Genomic DNA, 20,551 nt, shown 5'->3' on the forward strand with positions numbered 1-20,551 from the left:
GCAAAAAGAAAACCCAGGGGAATCCACTGTGTCATTCCTCAAGTCACAAGGTCCCTAGCTGGCCTGCTTTTTCTCTATATTTTTGAGTTTTCTTATGTTTGTTTTATGTGTAATGTCCAGGAATTTTAGTTGTACTTAGAGGGAACAATAGGGAAAAGTGTATCTACTCCAGCTCCCAGAATTGGAATTCCCTCAATCCCATGCAACTTTTGAACTGATTTCCTGCCCAGAGTAGATTGGGACTCAGGGTCACTTTATGGTTCAGTCAGTCACAGGTTCTAATAGTCCAGACTTATGGTTTCTTGGTGAAGTGGGCACTGGGAGGCACTGCCCAGAACTCCATTTAGAACTGAAGGACTTATTTTCCTAGCAAGTGGGAGTGATGCCAACAGATAACCCTCAGCGTCAAGCTCTTCAGAATGGCCTGAGCTGAGCCGAGCTGCCTTGTCCAAGGTTATGCCCCTTCCTGAGGTAGCCCACATCCATAACTGGCTAAGTGGTTAACATAAAGTCCCTCTCCGCTGCCCCAGTCAGTAAAAACTCTGATGCATCACCCCAGCCTCAGAGCTACCCATGGCCTGGTGAGGCCGCATCAGAGCCCAATTTCTTCTCTGCGAGCCCTGGTTCCTTCCCTTCCCTTCCCCAGGTGTGATGCTAGAGCACTCCCTGGTAACTCTCCTGCACACTGTTCTGCCTCTCAGAGTCTGCCTCTTCAGGAACCGGACCTGTGGCACTTCGCAGTACAACTCTCTTTGAAACCCAGTAGACTTTTTATTTATTTGATCTCGATCAGTTCTGTTTGCTAGTAACCACACCCACAGTTCGTTTAGACACATGGTTCTCAGACTTGTTGTATTTCATTGGTTTCTCTTTCTCTTTCACCTCCATACCTCAAAGGCCCAACTTAAGGGAGTACTTAAGTTGATCTCAGTGGAAGAGCTACACCCCGAGGGCTTTCCTCCTCTGAGTCATTCCACACAATTTAAAGAACTTAGTGGGTCCAACACCCTTAGTTTGCTCTTTGCATCGAGGCACCTTAATCAATTGTGAGATTTGACAATAGGTAAGAAGCCATAACTTTAATTTGATCCTTTCCCTATGACTAAATTTTAGTGGGACTTTGATGCTCAAGGTTTTTTTTCCCGCCTCAATTTTATCTTCTATTGTTTGGGATAAAGAAGCAATTGGCTCTTTCAACTCTGCAAGAATCCAAATTTCTAAAGTCTCTCTATTCCCCTTCACTTCTGCTTGCAAACTGGCCATTTCTTTCTGAGCTTTTCTCTTACAATATTTTGCCGTATATAGTCAAAATTATTTAACACATATTCTAAAATTTTGTTTTCCAACCCCCTTCCCTAGAATTAAACCTTCATTAGATACATTATCTACCTCTAAAGTTTCTCAGTTTTACTAGGTATTTCCACTGGATGATATAGTTTCCTGCCTTCTGACAGTTAAGCCATTGCCATACACATTTGAGCTATTTGTTAGAGGAGCACCAATATTTTTATCGAGCAGGATAAAGTTATGCTATGATACAAGCACCCCCAAATCTTGGTGGCTTAATATAGCAAAAGTTCATTTCTCACACACTACAATCTGCTCTGGGTTTCTGGGTGACTTTAAGGTAACAGTCCTCAATGCAGTGGCTCAACTTTCAAGATGTTTTGATACTTTGACATCTCCATCTCATGAGGAAGATTATGCCATGACAATCACAGGGGGAACAGAGAATGTAGAGAACTGTGCAGCGGCTCCTTAGTGCTATGACACAGAATGGACACACAGAACCTTATTTTGTTCAGTGGCTCATTGGACAAAACCATCACCTTCCCACTCAAGGGCAAGGGGACTGAGAATGTTTGCCTGTGTCCAAGAGGGGACAGAGGACCGGACATGGTGAGCATGCATAGAGCAATGAGTGTGGTGACTATGATGATGTCTAATCTGCTCAAATCCATTGTGAACTCAAAAGTTAAACAAAATTTTTCATCTTCAGTAACTGGAGTCACTTGATCCAAAATTTAAAAGTAGTTATATAGAGCAAAGGAGGTCAGTTTGAAGTGTCTTTGAATCATAGACTATACCAAATCACTCAAGGCTGGTTATCATAGCACGTGGAAGTTTTACAGTGCCTTCGTGTAACAGCTGCATGCTAATTTCTAAATCTTTGGGCATTCTAAAAGGGCTGCCCTGGGGACAAATCTTAGTAATCATTTTATTATTGTTGTCATTCTTTTGTTATTCCTTACTTCTATTCAGATCAGGAAGTTTTAGGAAAAAGTTTACAGTTTGGCAATCTTTCCAAACTGTATACTTTTGATTGTAGGAATCAGTGGTGTGAATCCTTCAGAAATCGTATTTTCAGCATTGGAGTGAATGATATTTTTTCTGACAGCATTTTATGGTATACGGTTCATTTAATTTACATTGGTGTAAAAATATTTCACAGGATTATTACTATTAGAAGGAATATAAAAGGCATTTGGTTCAACTTCACACACACATTTGCATTCCGGTAGCATACAGGACACAGGACAGTGTGGCTGGTGCTGTAGGAAAACTGTCCAAGGAAACAAAATTGACCACCGATTATCTAACTAGATAATCTTCAAATCCTAGAGAAGATGAAGACTTAGATCCTTCTATGAAGATGTCACTGATCACAAAGAGTACTGTGTAATTTTGAATGATGTAACCAGTGGTGGGGATGGATTGCCACTTTTATCTAGATTCTCTCACTTTATTATTTTAGTGTTTATATTCTACTAGCTCTCAAATTATTTAAGGTGGGTTATAATGGAAAACACAGCATGATGGACTGACTTCTTGCCATTGAGAGAGTAGCTGACTTGTCTCTTACTGTAAGTATCTATAAAACTGGACTCCTGTTTTCAGGTTTTGGACAATGGCAGTACAAGCTTGATCTCTGAGGGAAGAGAAATACACAAGTTGAGCCCCACTCCACCACATTTCCTCAGGTCTCTACCAAATCCCCATGGCACCAGAGGCAGGTGAGGCTGAGCAGAGCCAACATCCCTTGGGGCTGGGAGGTCAGGACCCCTAACGCAGGGGAACAGGCTCAGCAGGCACAGCACAGGGATCTCGGGCTTGTGCTGTCTCTAACAGGTTTTCTCCAAAAATCACCTCCAAAATTTGATTTGAGTCTTTCTTATTGGAGTTTATGTCTGTGAGGCCTTCAACTGACAAGACTTTCTTTCAAAATTTTAGGTTTTTCTCTCTCAGCCTGCTGAGTAACACCATAATTACAGATATTAGTCATATCCCTAGCTAGTCATTTCCCTGAAATTGTCTATCAGAAACCAGGTGTTCTTTCAGTTTCCAATAAAAGGTCACCTTTCCTGGGGAATATCCTCCCCTGCAACAGTTTTATAAGTTGCACATTTTTAGAAACTGCTGTTACAATATGCTAAAATACTAATTTGTGATAAAAGTAAGGGATAAATGTTCCTTTTTTAAAAAACAAAAAGGATGTTTTATTTTAAAACTGGCACTTAAAAAAGTCTTTTCTTTACTCTTCTATCAGTTGTTGATGCTTATTAACTCTTATCTACTTATTTTTTCTCTTCTTTATTCAATATATTGTTCTTAGTTTTACAAGTTGCCACTTGTTATTTCATACTTATTTATTCTTTCTCCTGATTTTGTATTATTTTGCAACAACTATGAAAATAGAGCTGCTTTGCCCTCTTAGCTGATTATAAGAATCACTTGCCAAGCTTATAAAAATGCAGATCCTGACATCCCTGCAGGCTCCATGACACAGACTCTTTATGGCTGAGCCTGGAAATGTATTCTAAATGAGGCCATAAGTGAATCATATCACTAGGCAAGTGTGGGAAACCGATCTAAGTCAAAGCTGTTCTGATGTAGGTATTGGGTAAGCATCTGAAAAGTTTCCTTTACCCTCCCCAATCCTGATCAGACTTGGCGTATGGACCAAGGAGCCACAGTATGATTTTATTATAATATAATCTATCTATCTATCTATGTATCTATGAGATTAATTTGAGCTTGAAACATGTTATAAACATCCACATTTAACTTCATTTGCTTTATTACCTGAGTGTTTACTTTCTGAAGAATTTGTATTTTTCTTTTAATTTACAATGTAACCTGATAACATTTGACCATAATTTCCAGCTTTGGCATCTACACTTAGAGGAGAAAGATCTCTTCTAATAGACTGAATGTTTGTGTCCCTTCAAAATCTGTATGTTGAAATCTAATCCCAATGCAGTGGTATTTGGAGGTGGGGCCTTTGGGAGGTGACTATGGCCTATGGGCAGAGCCCTCGTTATGGAATTAGTGCCATATTAAAAGAGATCCCAGAGCCATCCTTCTCCCCTTCTGCTATGTGAGATGATAGTGAAAAGACAGTCATCTGTGAACCGGGAAGTGGGATTTCATCAGACATCAAATCTACTCAGGGCTCTGCTCTTGGACTTCCCAGCCTGCAGAACTGTGAGAAATCAATTTCTGTTGCTTATAAGCCACCCAGTATATGGTATATTTGTTTAAGCAGCCTGAATGGACTAAGACAGCCTTCTTTGGTTGATTCAGTCATTCAAAAAGTAAAAATTGAACAATTATTAGCATTGTTCTAAGCCTGTGGTTACAACAGTGAACGAAGAAGAGAAAGCCCTGCCTTCAGAGAGCTTTCTGTCCAGTTATTCCATTTCTTGTTGACTAACCTGTATAACTCAAAGATAGAAAAGAACGGGGCCATTTTGAATCAGAAGTGCGTTCAGTCAGTTTGCCTTAGAATAATTTTATGTTTTCTTAGGTGACAAGAATAACTTAATAAATAATTTCAGTGGAGATAGATCGAGAGAAACTTGTCCTACCTTTCCTAAAAGAAGTTAATTAGATTTAAATTGTTTTCCTGATAATGAGGGTTGTTAAACACCAAATGGGTAGAATAAGATAAAAAAAGAAGGAAATCTTGCCATTTGTGACAACATGGGTGGACCCAGAGGGTGTTGTGCTAAGTGAAATCGTTTAGACAGAGAAAGATAAATACTGTATGATCTCACTTATATGTGGAATTTTACAAAAACAAAACAAGAGAGAAACAAACTCAGAGATACAGAGAACAAATTAGTGGTCCCCAGAGACAGAGGAGATGGGTGAAATAGGTGAACAGAATTAAGAGGTACAAACTTCCAGTTATAAAATAAATAAGCCACGGGAACGTAATGTACAGCATAGGGACTATAGGCAATAATATGGTAATAACTTCACATGGTGATGGATGGTTTAGACTTGTTGTGGTGATCATTTCACCATCTATATAAATGTTGAATCACTATATTGTACACCTTAAACTAATATAATATTGTATGTCAACTATACTTCAATAAAAAAAAAAAATTAAGGGGCCAGCCCCGTGGCCGAGTAGTTAAGTTCACCTGCTCCGCTTCGGCAGCCTGGGGTTTCGCTGGTTCGGATCCTGGGCGCAGACATGGCACCACCCATCAGGCCATGCTGAGGGGGCATCCCACATGCCACAACTAGAAAGACCCACAGCTAAAATATACATCTATGTACTGGGGAGACTTGGGGAGAAAAAGCAGAAAAAAAGAAAAAAAAAGAAGATTGGCAACAGTTGTTAGCTCAGGTGCCAATCTTTAAAAAAAAAAAAAAGAAAGAAGATAAAACCTCCACTCAGAAATGTATTCAGACATTTTGATAAGAAGTTTCAGGCAAAAAGCCTGAAATTCTTCCTTCTGTAACAGAGTATATGAAACAAAATATTTTCATCAAAATTTTATTAAGGCAAATCTCATTTTACCATTAAATTAGTAGCTCTATTCATATGTACCAACTTATTTCCTCTATAAATTTTGGTTCACTGTATACTTCATAAATATTAAAACTGATCTTGACTAAAATATTAAAGTGAGAAATCTTAGATGATGAAATTGTAGGAACTCTTTTCTCAATTGATAGCAGACAGAACGAAAATTATATTTGCTGTAGGGTTTTTTGTTTCTATGTGTTTTTTAATTTTAGCAAACAAATGAAACTACAACCTACTGACTTTAAATATTTTCATCTTCAACATATTTTTTGAAAGTTAATATATATGCTCAATAAAAAAGTTTTAAAAAAGTGATATTTGCCTTTAAAAAATGCAGGCATTAAAATAACCATTTTCCAGGGCATGCCTGTGGCTTCATAGTTGAGTTCACATGCTCTGCTTAGGAGGCCCAGGGTTCTCTGGTTTGGATTCTGAGCGTGGACCTAGCCACTGCTTATCAAGCCATGCTGGCATCCCACATAGAAAACAGAGGAAGACTGGCACGGATGTTAGCTCAGCAACAATCTTCCTTAAGCAAAAAGAGGAAGATTGGCAACAGATGTTAGCTCAGGGCCAATCTTCCTCACCAAAAATGCTAAATAAATAACCATTTTCCTTGTGAACTGTGAAAGTAAAAACTTTTGCAAGCTTCTACAGCAGCTACAGAGATGCATAATTAAGAAGAAACGAAGAAGTCTTGCTTGAAAAACTTTACAGTTGCCTAACTAGCTTTAAAGAATACATCACCAAGTTAGAATTGTGTCCTCAGAGAGTAATCCACCTACATTAAAGAGTTACCATGTCTAGAAGGTCACTAAAATTCCCATAATTTTTATTTGAGAATTTATGCGTTATAAATTTATTATGAGAATTTTAGCATTTATAAATATATAGTATAAATATATTTAATATTGTTATAGGTGCCCTGTATTGTAATGCAAGCATTTGTACAACTTGGACATGTGAGAAAGCATAAGTTATAAAAAAAAAAAAAGGAAACATTATTTGGTGCTAGTAAGATAAAAATGATAATTTAATGAGAGAAAAAAGAAGGTAGAGAATGAAGGCTTTTTCCCCCTCGTAGTTTTGGCATTTGCAATGAGGTTTGGACCTGTTAAATGTTGTTAATTTCACTTACTTGAAGATTTGATAGTAGAATGCAGGCCTGGAACAGCTGGTTTTTATTCTGTCTAATTTTTAATACATATTCTAATTGGTGTGCAATAATAAGGAGAATCATACTACCGAGTGTAGTAGCTTTCTAACAATTGCTGAGGGATTTTTATCCAATTAAGTTCGACATCGACTGAGTCCTCAGAGCAGACAGTGCACAAAGTGGTAGGTAAAGTAGCGCTTGTCTTGGAAGCTTTTCCCCACAGGGCTCCAGCCCTCTCTGCGCTTCGGCCTGGTTAGAGGACCGCATATGTGGACTGGGCTAACATGTGCACAGCGGGAGTCAGCGATGGAGAAAGGGCAAAAAATAACTTCAGATTTTACTTCATGGCAAATCTTTTAAATCTTTCATAATGCTAATGTGTGTGTGTTTTTTTTTTAAGTGTGGAAAGATTCCTTTAGGTAAATATGGTGATGTATAGACTAAACTCCCTTACTAAATTTAGTTCACAGCTTAACCATGCTGAACTGAATGTAGCCTAAAATTTTCAAAAGAACATACATTTCAGAGTCCCTTATCAATAAGCAGGTAATATGCATATTTTGTCTAATCGATAATCTTTTCTATGGTGCTATCTAATCATGCTATCATATGATTCACGGAAAATTTTAATTCTTTAAGTGTGTGACAGTTTGTTTTTATAAAAGAGAATTAGGTAAATAGATATTCTTTCTTTAGTTTTCAGGAAGGGCCTGAAGAACAGTGAGTCTAGGTTTAAAAAAATTCAAAATGTAAAGATAAAACAAAAGATACAAATTTAAAAATTATGAAGGACACAAGCATTGTTCACGTCATTGTAGAAGGCCATAATTTCTTAATGATGGCTATTAATTTATGCCTGATCGATATAAATATGTAAAATATTATGACATGTAATTTAATGGGGAAAATGTCTAAATAATGAGACTCTAGGACAACTTTTTACATATCAGCTTTTGACTATTAGGATACTAAAAAATTTATTATCAATGTGACATTGGAAAGTATAAAGGAAATTGGTAGAAAGATGCAGGAGAATGGAGGATATAAAGCTCTTTCAGCCTGTCTTCAAAGCTAGTTTACAGCATTAATTTTAAGATAAGTATTCTAGTTAATATTTTTTATTTTTTTCTAATAGGCATAGAAAGACTGTCTCAGAATCTATCTTTTTGCCTAAAATGCTGCTCACTTTCATGAGTATGGTCTATTTTTGGCTGAGCATGGATATTGGCAATATTCTGCATATATTACTTAATAGTAGATGTATTGCCCAGACTTTGAAATTTACTTGAGAATTGCATAAATTATCACTATATTATGTTGCCAGTGGTAATTTGGTTAGGGATCAAATAATTATAGTTCCTTCTTGGAATTAGTTTTTATTATCCATGTCACCTGCCATCCTCAAGAAAGAAAGATCTTCCTTTAAGAACTCAAAACTGAAAACCAAATATCCAAGAATATTTTATGTAACAAGATAAATAACTCCAATCAGAGATACCCCTGTGTACTACCTTAGATAGTTGTCAACACGAGGTCCTTTCTCTGATATTTGTAAAACTTACCTCCAGTCCCCGTGCCAACTGGGAGATATTATAATGACCTAGCTACTCAACAGCACCAGTTGGCCGGATCCTCCTGGGTTTAGGCATATATGGGTCCCTCAAAGATGTGCTCTAGTTCCATTACCATCAGTATATTCACTTATATTTTCTTCTAGTTTCTTTATAATTTTGGTGTTTATGTTTACTACCTTATCTATCTTCTTTTTTCTAATGATTCACAAAATATTTATTGAAGTTATAATGAGAGATAGTACCATTTAGACATTTCAAGTTTAAATTTTCTTGGTTATGCACATAAATACAACTTAACTGAGTGTAGAATTCTTGGCTCACAAATCTTTTCTTAATATTCTTTAGATCGTGCTATATTTTCTTTATGAATCTAGCATTAATGAAAAGTTTGCAATCAACTTGACTATTTCAACTCTTTTATCTGCCTGGATACAGGATTTTTTTTCTTATGTCTTTGAAGTAACAATAAAAGACAAGAACACGAGATAGGTCTACATGCTGATCTCTTTCATTTGTTTTGCCTTGTGCCTAGTGAGAACTTTTCCTTTTACACTCACATATTTTAACTTTGTTAGTTTCTTCTCTAATCTATCTTGAATTGTGTGATATATGGTGTGGGGTAAGGATCCAGGCTTTTCAGGGAATTATTCGAGGAGGGTCAAAACAACATATATTAAACACTATTCATGTTCATAATGATAAAGATGGACATGAATATATACAAAATATATGTTTACTAAAGATAAGTATCATATATGATAATTTGCTTGTGATATTATTTTACTGTCTATCTTTATTAAAGATCTCATCAGCCACCGTATTTAATAGTCAAGATCTTTGTCTTATTTCTGCTTTGAAGATTACATATTACACTTTTATTCAGGAGCTCCCCTTCCCACCAGCTCAGTATCCAGAGCAAGAATTTCCCATGTTAAACTGTCGGCACTTGTTGCTGTAATTCCTGCTTTGTTAACTAATTTAAACAGCAGGAATTGGGTTCCTACTGTGTGCTCTAGAGAGGATATGGTATCTGCTCTCAAGGGATTTACAGTTTTGTCAGAAAGTAAGTCAGACATGTAAACAAGTTACATTACATACAATGGTACCAATAAAGGGTGTCAGAGAAGAAATATCATGAGAGAGGGATCAACACCTGTTCTTGCAAGAGCAGTAACATCTTTGGCTTTACACTTGTATGTGTTGTACTAGCCAATTCATTCATTTATTCAGACTATGGTTTTCAGGAAATGTCATGGGAAACTTACATGATAGAAACAATAAGCATTTTTCTCATTTTATGCATACTCCTTATCTTCTTCTAACTTGTATTTCAAATGTTACCTGTGCTACTTTGAACTATTTTGATATTTTTCACTCATAATTTTGAAAGAGTAGAGAATTACTATGATTATTTGTTACAAATAATATTTGTAACAAAATATTTTGATATCTATTTTCCAAATATTTCTTCCTAGAATTTGTAGGAGAATTATCTTAATTTCAGAGTAAAAGGAAATTCAAAGAGAAAAAAGAAGAAAATCCAAGAGATTATTATTCTATTAATTTTCTCAACTAAATTTTGAATGGCCACATTTTATGAGGTTCTTGAAATTCCGGTAGCATAAAAGTGACAGATGTCTTCTGTTCATCCCTTCAGAGCCACTTCCCACCTTCTCCCCCCTGCTCCAGTGTGTCTGGGTCCAGGAGACCTACCTCTATGGGCTGCATCCACCCTCCCTTGCTTTCTGGTTTCCCACTGAGTTTGGCCAGTGAGAAACTCTACAGGAGATCAGAGGACAGGAAAGAAGTGAGAGGTGCCTGGTGGGTGGCTCCTCCTCCTGGAGCAGGAGATCCAGTTGCATCTTCCCACCAAAGTGTGTTCTTGCCATGCAGCTCTGACTGCAAAGCTACTCTCTCTGTGTTCCAGGAATTGCTCCCTTGTCTCATCCTTTCTGGCCTGTAGGAGGTGATGTCTCCTCTCCTCGACTGCCGCTAGCTGCATGATACACTTTTTCTTATTTCTTACTCTTTTCCTAAACATTACCTGTACCTTTCACTGTTATTTTTATTAAGACTTCTCAAATGACTTCCCAAATTGAGTGTGCTGTTTGGTTACTGTTGGTACTGAAACATACTCTAAAGTGTATTTCAACAAAAGTCCCTTAAAGGCGATTGTGTAGAGTGTAACTTGAGTAAACTTGAAGTTTAGACAGCTACATTTCTTAGTTTTAAAGGGTTTCAAGTTAAAAGAATGGACTAATTATAATGGAGTAATTCTGCTTCCTTAGAATTATGGTCTTATTACAAATTCATGTACCAGAGTTTATGTTTTAACCTCATTTTAATTTGAAATAAACTTTAATTATTTAGAAGCTTTGTTAGGAAGATCATAAAATATGAATGTAAAAAGTTATTTCAGGGGCTGGCCCCGTGGCCGAGTGGTTGGGTTCGCGCGCTCCGCTGCAGGCGGCCCAGTGTTTCGTTGGTTCGAATCCTGGGCGCGGACATGGCACTGCTCATCGAACCACGCTGAGGCGGCGTCCCATATGCCACAACTACAAGGACCCACAACGAAGAATATACAACTATGTACTGGGGGGCTTTGGGGAGAAAAAGGAAAAAATAAAATCTTAAAAAAAAAAGTTATTTCAGATTATGCTAACATGAGTGACTATGACTGATCCATATCAGGATGTCTGGCGCTCAAATACTTATTAAATGAATAAATATTTGTAATACAAAAGGACGTATTCTAACTTAAATTAAGTGAATGTATTTACAAAAGAAAACATCTTCAGAAAATTAAATTTTATCAGAGAATTGAAGATTAACATGATTTTTTAGATTGGCTGCCTTATACCTACAAATTATCAGCAGTTACGTCTGACCTGATAAGTGAAAAGAAAATGGACAGCTTAGTTGGGTAAAGAGTGGTGATAGAATAGCACCATAGTTTTCTATGATGTCATTCCTTTGGTTTATCACAAATTGACTTGAAGCAATATGGATGCAAGATGATAGTATGTTTCTGACATACTATCAAGAAATATCAAGAACTGAAATTTTAAGTAATATTTTAGGTGGTAAACAAGTGTTTGCAGTTTGGAAAAATGTTAGACAAATTGGCAAGTTTTATTAAGTTTAATTCCAGTGCTTTATTACATGATTACATTTTTTCAATCCTAAAATTTCCGTCTGCGTTAGTTAATTATAAGGATTCCTAGATATCATATTTTGTTTCCTGGTCTTCTATGGCAATAACAAGGGGAAATGCAGCTAGGAGGAGTAATGAGAAGCAAGGGCTCTAGCACCAAATGGTCTGGTTCTGAACTCACCTCATCTGCTGACCCCTTTGTGATGTTCCGCAAGAGACTCATGTTCTCTGTGCCTCAGTTCCCTCATCTGGAGGATGGGGGTGGTAATAACAGCACCAACCTAAGAATTAGACAAGTTGAGATAGGTAAATCACCTAAAACATCCTCTGGAACTTCACAAACATTCAACAAACGCAAGTTATCTTTTCCAGGAGTGATTTTCCTGCTGTTCTACCTCCAAGCACATCCACTTTTCTTCTGGCTATAACAGAAAGTAAAACGAAAATATCTGTCTTGGTTTCAACAGTCAGAAATGTAAGACTTCTTGACCATTTCCTTAATAGGAGCTAGTCTTGAAATAAGTCAAACTTTAGAAGAAGAAAATTTTACAGGATACTTTGGTTCAGTTTCATTAGGACACCTACAATGTGAGTGGGAGATGCTGGGAGTCCTCCACTCTCATAATGTTTTCCTGGTGATGCCATTGAAAAGTGCTTTGGTTTTTCAGAGTACTCTTGCCTACTTCAAGTACAGTGTTGTCTTATGACACATGCTGTAGTGCCCAAAGCTGTTCAGATGGCAGCCAAGGTCTTGTGTGCCTGACCCCATCTTTGATTCTTCAGAACATGTGCAATATTTTCAAAGGTTAAGGTCATCTGAGGAGAGCCTACTCAGGGAGCACGGTGGCAGAACTTGTTAAAATCACAGCAAAGAGAGGGGAAAAAAAAACCACGTTGCTTAGCGATGGTAAATTCTGAATAGTAAATTACCATACATATTCACTGGTTATTATGTCATCTTAAACCCTTTCCAGTTCTCAGTGTTATATTCTAAGTACCTAAATAAGAATCTCCATAAATTATTAATATTGTCTCTGTGGTTTTTACATAGGGCCATAAAAGAAAGCAGATGAATGATAATAGCCATTAGTCTTTTATTAAAGTTCTGTGACCTTTAAGTTGTAGAAACTTAGCCACACATAAATTGCCTGCAAGCCAAGCTGACAGAGTTAAGCTGTAAAATTGGCAATCTTACGGGCAACCTTGCAAGTTACTAGGCTGGCCAAGAACAATGATGGAGAAACCATAAATAATGATGCACTGATGGGACCACCTCTAAGTGTATAACATAAATAGCTTGATTTGAGAGCCATCAGAGGCATCCTTGCTTGCAAATATTTCTCCGCTAGTGAGCTTAGTGACTGAAAATCTGAAGACGTTCTTTGGGTTGAAACATCTTCTTTGAAGTACTTTGAACAACAAGTGTTACCTGAAAGGGTTCATGATTAACTCAGTAGCATCCTTTGATATAGGAATTTGAGTTTATTGACTCATCCAATAAACATTTATTGAGCATCTCCCACATGCTTGGCATTGAACATACAGAGGTGAAGGCTACACTCACTTCTTTCAGTCATACTCAGTCTAGTCAGAAACACAGAAGAGTAACCAGTCATCAAAGTCTAGAGTGCCAAAGGCTGTGGAGAAGGTGTTCAAATGTCCTGGCAACACAGGAGTGATCCCTAGACTTGAAAGGAGTTAAGTATGGCTGATGGGTTAAGGTGTTTGAATTCTGTCTTAAAGGAATATAATTCCATTGAAAGGTTTTAATCAAGGAAGAGCATGATCATATTTGGATTTGAGAGCTGTTACCCAAGAACGATATAAAATAGTGATTGGGGCCAGGGTGTTGGTGAAGTAGAAATAAGGTACCCAGAAAGCTATTGCTGTTCTTTAGGCAAGGTATGTGGCTTTTGTTAGTTGCTGTCTGTTAATGCTTTCACCCTTGTGAAAGTATCTCCACATATAAGAGCCAGATATTCATAAAAAGCTGGGGGAGATAAACGAAATTATTCCAGTTGAAATATTATTGAGGAAAAAAGTAAGATAATAGAAACATTTAAAACTGTCTAAAATTAGGACCATCAAGTATAGAATTCACTCTCTCTCATCTTTATTCATAAAACATATGGCTAAATTTTTTGAAACCCTGAAGTTAGTTAAAAATTAGAGACCAGAAAAATGAATAGTTGATAATTATTTGTACATATTTGTTTTCTTCCATGTTGCAATTGTGCTGAGTAAAATGGTAACAAGAAATACTACAAAATCACACACATTTATTTATCCAACAAACATCTATTGAGGGCCTATTCCAAGCACTATTCTAGCTAGATGTACAAGACCAGTTCCTGTCCTCCTGGGGCTTACATTCTAATGGGCAGGGAAGACAATAAACAAACATACAGACAAATTATAGTATAAAGTCAGGTGGTGCCATGAAGGAAAATAGAGTAGGCTAAGGAGATAGAGAGTTGTAGCGAAGTGTTAACATAGAGAGAGTGTTCAGAGAAGGCCTCTTTCATAAGGTGATATGAGAGTCAACCCTGAATAAAGTGAGGCAGCCATACATTTTGGAAGAGTTTAGGAAGAGCATAATAGGGAGAGAAAATACCAAGTGCAAATACCAAGAGAGGGCTAATCTTGAGTGTCTGAGGAATAGCAAGAAGACCTACAATGTAGTGGAGTGAAGCAGGTGAAGTAGGTGGTAGGAGATGAAGGTGTGGAGATACAGAGGTCAGACTATAGGGGGCCTTTTTGGCCATGAACGGGAATTTACGTTTTATTCCCGCTATAAAAGGAAGACTGCAGAAGATTTTGAGCAGGGTAAGACTCTCTATGATATATCTTTTTTAAAGGATCACACTAGTTGCTATGAGATGCAGACTCTACAGTAGTAATTCTCAGTGGGGGTGTGTGTGTGTGTGTGTGTGCGTGTGTGATTTTGACCCCCAGGAGAGATTCAGCTATACCAGGACATTGTCTGGGACATTTTTGGTTGTCACAAATGTGTGGGAATGCTACGGGCATCTAGTGGGTAGAGTCCAAGGATGCTGACAAACATCCTACAATGCACAGGATAGCTGCCACAACGAAAAATTATCTGACCCAAAATGTCAGATACTCTTGCTTTTGCTGTTGAGAAACCCTGCTCTAGAAAGACAGAGGTTGAGGTGAGGGTGTCAATTACAAAGCTACTGCAATAATATAGGTGTAAAATGATGGTGGCTTAGCTGAAAAAATGGTGAAGAATGGTCTAATTTGCATTATATTTTGAGAGTAGAATCATTAGGACTGGCCTGTAGTTTGTATATGTGCTGTGAAGGAAAGAGAGTCATGGATGACTCCTTGGATTTTGGCCTGAGAAACTGGGTGAATAGTGCTTTCATTTACTTAAATGAGTCTAGATGGGCTAGAAGCAAATTTTGGGGTAGAAGAAGTCAAATCAAGTCTCAATTTTATATTTGTTGAGTTGGAAGGACCTGTCGGACATCCAGGTGGAGTTGTTGAGGAAACTGACAGAGATTCTCAAACCCAAGAGGGAGACACTGGACTAGATACGTAGCTGTAGGAGCCCTCAGGGTAGAGGCGGCATAATAGGGTAGAGGACTGGATAATATCAAACAGGGAGTGAGTGTAGATGGAGAAGAATGACCACTAAGATCAGAGGGAATCTGACATTAAGGCTCAGGAAAGGAGGAAATACAGCCAAAGACATTCAGCCAGTGAGGTAGGAGGAGAGCTACGACACGTAATTCAAGAGAAGAAAATGCTTCAAGAAGGAAGCAGTCAACAGTGTCCAGTTGTTATGGAAACGTGTATGCTAAAAGCAGTTTGGTCACATTTCTTTTTTACATCAGTTCTGAAAATCAAATGTGTAAGCATCAGAAGATATGTTTCTTTACATTTAAAAATAAATATCACTATTAAACCAGGAAGGTCATGAAGTGGAGCAAATTATGAATGAGGCTATTGAACCATAGAGATGTGGAAATGAGGGGGAATGGAGGAGGAAAGAGATATAGCACAACTAAATACAATAGAACTCTGTGACACAAGATAATGAAAAATGCCTTTTAAAATGGAAGCTGGTCATCAATCTTTAACAGCAAAAAGCATTTATTAAAAACCAGCTTTGTATATACCATCATAGCCAAGGTGGAAAACTTACCTTATGCTGTGGTTGGCTAATTTTGGTCATTGACTTTATCTGCTCTTTTCTTCTCCTGATTTGTTGGTTAATCTAAGCTTTAAACTTCAAGGGTTGTCCGTTTCAATGTGTGTGTGGAAGGGGAGAGTGATTTGTCCTGTAGCCTAGGAAGTTCTCAGGAAGGCTTAACTTGGTCATCCTCATGAATTGGGTGGGTACTTTGGAAGAAGCTCTATGGTTAAGTTTTTACTCTTTGTTTCAGCAACCATGAATTTGCAAGATTCTGAGTATACATTAACCCAGTATTCCCCCTTGATATCTCAGCTAAACACATTCTCTTCAGTGAGAAGTTAAAAGGGTTACCTCTTTTCTTTTCTGATTCTCTCCAACATTGATCAAAGTACCTCTATCATTTTGTAAAATCTCCAGCAAGACATTTAAAAAAACAAAGGAAGAGGTTTAACTGAATTATGGATTCTTTCAAATGGAATGTGATGCAGATATTATAAATTATAGGATGAAAAATGTATTGCAACATAGGAGAACATTTATTATATAACATTAAGAGAAAAAAGCTGAATAGAAAATTCAGTTTATATTTATTACTATATATAACAATTCTTTTTGTTTCAATGAAGGTCTCTAAAGTGAAAATTGTTTATATGAGGTAAATAAATGGAATAAAATCACCAAAATGCAAAATGTGTTAACTCATATGTAATTTTTCATGGGGTGACTATGCTTCATGCTATCAAATACTAATAGTATATGTATAATATATTATAATATATGTTAAATATGAAATAATTATAATTATATATTATCTATAATAGAGTAAATGCAAAAAATGACAACCATGGGAATGAAGGGTTCTAGAAAATAACATATCAAACATACCATCGATATCTTTTTCCTCCTATCCCACTTTATCTACATGAGATACCCTATGTGATTGAGCACTGTAGGGCTATTCTCCTGAATTTTTGCTTTTCTTAGTAAAAATACTTCTGCAGCATACCAAACATGAGTAAGTATCCATGTTAAAAGAATGTAAGTGAAGAATGAAAAAGCAGAGATTAAATATTGAGAAGCTTTGTATCAATCAGTGTCAAATCAGGAGACAGAAACCACAGCAATAATTTGCTGTGAGAAAAATTAATATCAAGATTTATTGACTAGAAAAAGGTGGTTAACTACTAAAAGAGGCTTTAAAAAAAGGACTGTAAAGAATGCAAAAACAGCAGCTGAAGGAAGCAGGCCTAAGACAATAAACAAGGAACGAATGAACAACCTGGAAGAGGACCCTCCCCACGGCCTAATTCAGACCCCTGCAGAGAGGCAGTCACTGCCACAAGTACAGGCCACCTTCCAGGGGTGAAGAAATTTGCTGGAGGTCACAGGCTGCAGCTGGTCCATGGGAAGTGAACTGCTGTTGGCAGAGAAATGCAGTGGAGGGTGCCAGAGCTGGTGTGCTAGTCTCGCTGAAGTGAGCATGGCAGTCACATCACAGGAAAAAACCTACTGGAACTGGGAAAAGAGACCCCCTTCCTCTTGCTTTGGCTTTGTAGGGGCCCTCCAGTGTCTTCTGTTGACAAAGCCTAATGTTGTGTCATCTAGCAAAGGAGAAATATTTATAGGATCCAACTAAAATATTCCAACACAGGACACAGAAAGGTGCATTGGGTTCCTAGAAGGAGTGAATTGACTGGCACTGTCTACCCCTTTGGTTACTCAGATTCCATATGGACCCTTCAACATATACACATAACAAATTCTGTATGACAGTTAAGTATGTTATGTTTTCACCTAAAATGATGCAGCTATCCTTTCTTCAAGTGGAGAAGTTCTTACCCCTTCCCCCAAGTGAGGAGAAACACCATCCTAACTTTAATTGTATCTGTCACTGACCATAGTAGTAACTACTTAAATTCAGTCATCTTCCACTGAAAATTCTGCTATCTAAAGATTAATTTGTAAAGTTAATATCCAGTGAGGATGACTCTCTGCCTCCTCCATGATGGAATAGATCCAATGCAATCAACCTGCAACCAGGTAGCTGGTTGTTCCTCTCGGATAATTGTTCCATGTTTGGGACTAAAGCATTTCTCTCTACTGTTGGCAGAGTAGGCAGCAGAGGTAGCCAGCTGGGCTATTATAAGGAGAAGTGTGTTGTTGAGCCCATGAATAGCTTCCATCCTTATCATCATGGACACTTTCCTCTTGGGTCCATGAAAAAGTGCTGCGAGGCTGGAGAAAGATGCTGACTGACATCCGCAGAGCATATGATTTGTCTGCCTGACTTTTGAGAGCTTTCTCTGCAGTGGATGCCCTTTAACGAGTATTAACATGAGACACTCTGGTAGGCAGCCTTTTAAAATAGTTCTCCATGATCCCTGCCTCTGGGTATTTATGCCCTTCTGTATCCCCTCTCCTTGAGTGTGGGCTGACCTAGCGACTTGCTTCCAGAAAATGAAATATAGCAAAAGTCATGATATGCCACTTCTAAGATTAGGTTGTAAAAGACTGAATTCTCTCTTGCTGGCATTCTTTCTCTGGCTCCTCTCACATACTTGCCCTGGTGGAGAGGGCTACCTGTTAAGGAATGAAGGGTGGCCTCTGGCTAACAGCCAGTGAGGAACTGAGGCCTTCAGATTCAGAAACTGAATCTTGCCAACAACCATGTGAGTGAGACTGGAAGTGGATCCTTTCCCAGTTGAGCCTTCATTTGAGACTGTAGCCCTGGCTGAAACCTTGATTGTAACCTTATGAGACTATGAAGCAGGGGATCCAGCTAAGCTATTACTGGATTGTTGTTTTAAGCCATTAAATTTGGGGGGAGGATAAAATTAATTACATAGTAACAGATAACTAATACAGACACAAACTTCCTAGTCTATGCCCATTTTGAGAGATCTATCCACATACCTCTGTCCCAAGCTTCCTTGTCACTAGTCTTCCAATCCTGTTCTTTCCACATCCCTTGCCATTCAACCAATCTATTAGCTACTGCTCATGAATTAATGTAGATTAATACTTCTGGTCATTTGTCAGTCCAGAGAAAGCAGACTCATTTTTTTCAAATAACATGAAAGATGACTGAGAAATCAGAGAGTTAGGATTAAATTTTACTATAATTTTTTGAGGTCCTACCATTTGACTGTGCTACATATTATGAGATAGAAACACAGTCATTTCATCTTTAGGAGCTTACATATACTAGGATCAGAAATCTTATTCTCTGTCACTGTAAAGATGGAGATGATTTTGATATCTTTATCAAGTAATTTCTTTCCTGAGATAAATGGATTAATATCACCAAGGATTGATCTTTAATAGGCTGATTTATCTATTCCCATATTTTTGTATATTGCCTATAGGAGAAGATCTCCCAAATCTTTATTTTTTCCTTAGGGCTCTCTTCTCATCTCCAGGATCAAATTTCCAATTTTCTCTTGAAAAATTCACCAAGAACTTCATCACAAATTTAACAAGTCCAAATTAATTTCTTACCTCTATCTTCTGCATACCACTCCCTTCATCTTCCAGCTCATTCTCATCAAAATGTTCATTTTCCTTTTCCCTATCCTTAGTAAATGGCACCATCATCCTCCTAGTCTTTTCAAATAGAAATGTCAAAATTACTCTCTCTTCAAGGAGAACCATGCACTTTCATGTCCTCATTCTTTTGTTCATGCTCTCTCTCTGACCAGGACTGTCCATATCTTCATTATATCCTTCAAGGACTAGCCACCATGCCACACTCTCAACGAAGCCTTCTCTAATTTCTCTCAGTTGGCAAGAACAATCCCTTCTTACGGATTTTCACAAGACATTGTCTGTACACTACTTTGCCTTTATTACAGTATTTTATTCTGCAATGAATTTTTCTGAAGTGTTCTGAAGAATGCTCATCCCTTGGAAGCATCCACATAAAAAAGTGTTCTTAGGTAAAGTAAGTCTAGAGAATTTTGCCTACTGTTGTTTGTCTTGGAGTTTCCTGATTTACGTTAGCATGCTGAAGATTCTGAGAGGATCTGCAATAAAGAATCTATTCAGCCTGAGCTTACCTTGTTTTACCATTTTTCACTTATTATCTACTATTGTCTTGCATAACACTTTTGCCCCATACAGTATCTGCTTTCTCACTGTCGTATTTCTTGATTTTCTTTACATTGTTAGGCATTAATGTTTACTTGATGATTGTTGGATATGCTGTACATTTCTCCACACTCTGAGGCAGAAATATCTTAGACAATATTCTGGTGGTATTTACTTCCAGGCAACTCTGCTAGAACTTTAACCAAGCCATCAGGAAGTAAAGGAAATACATTTTTAAACTACCACCAGAGGGAGCTGACTGAGAAATTGAAACTGCGTGAAGAAATGAGGAAGATGAATAAATGACACCACAGGATTTTAAAAGGAACAATTATAAACTCTTGGAAATATTATCACTGGTTTGATGAAAGAAGACATAAAAATTATAAGATCCACTATTCAAATTAAATATTAGAGCATCAGTTCTGTTGAATAAAGTACTGACGAATTAGCCCAGTCAGAGAAACATTCAACCTCCTATGGATGGTTGATTCGTATACCAACTTGTGATCATGCACAATTTGCCATGACTTGGTTGGTAGTTGCATAGTCCATGTATGTACCTCTATTCTAAGAATGTAAATCTATTGTTATG

The sequence above is a fragment of the Equus quagga genome, chromosome 16, assembly GCF_021613505.1.
Source record: "Equus quagga isolate Etosha38 chromosome 16, UCLA_HA_Equagga_1.0, whole genome shotgun sequence".
Classification (NCBI taxonomy): domain Eukaryota; kingdom Metazoa; phylum Chordata; class Mammalia; order Perissodactyla; family Equidae; genus Equus; species Equus quagga.